This window comes from Alligator sinensis, unplaced genomic scaffold (assembly GCF_000455745.1).
Source record: "Alligator sinensis unplaced genomic scaffold, ASM45574v1 scaffold682_1, whole genome shotgun sequence".
NCBI lineage: Eukaryota > Metazoa > Chordata > Crocodylia > Alligatoridae > Alligator > Alligator sinensis.
The window spans coordinates 1,826,407-1,827,259 of NW_005842011.1; positions in this window are offsets into that span (position 1 = coordinate 1,826,407).

Genomic DNA, 853 nt, shown 5'->3' on the forward strand with positions numbered 1-853 from the left:
ATTTCCTTCACATGGTTGTTAGTTGTATGTTGTAAAAGCCCATCTTCTCAGTCCTGCAATCTGATGCACCAGGATGGACCCCTATGCATACTCAGAATCCCACAGACCTCAATGCACTCTATACTTGTACAGGAGTCCCCAAGGGTGGATCTGGTGATAAATTCAGGACAAATGTTTGTAGAGTTGGGAAAGAAACCTAGGAAAAGCTGTGCAAGAAAGTTATTGAAGAAAATCTAACATTAAATTAGCAAGTAACTAGTCAGCAAGTTTTCTCTCTACTCTACTTTTCCCTGCTCTACTTTTCCCTGAAACTTAGAGTTGCTTATCTCTTCTCCTACAACAGACCCTTCTCTTACTGCAGAGTGCTTGTTATCTATGGCATTACAGTAAACTGGTGATGGATTTGCCCACTGCAGTCATCAATAAGCCATACTCATAGGGCGCGTCCACACGAGCACGCATGTGTCTCTTGCCCCGCCTCAAGCCCCTTTGAGGTGGGGCAACAGGCACGTGCGGAAACAAAATAATGTTCCCGGCACTGCAAACTTGCAGCACGGGGAGAAAAGTAGACCCCTGGATATCCAGGGGTCTAAAAAAATCAATGTTTAAAAAAGCAAAGCAGGGCACAGTCCATGACCTTGGCCTGAGGCAACCGGAGGCTGGGTCCTCCATGGAGATGCTCTGGCTGCCAGAGCATCTCTATGGTTGGCCCCTCATCCTGGTGCCGGCCACACTGCATGTTTCAGCACGAGGGCTCCAGTGCCAGTGAGTAAGGGGTTGGGGGGTGGGGCTGGAGGAGAGGGGAGGGGACCATGGAGGGGACTCCCAATGGTCCTGCCCACTCCCCCAGCCC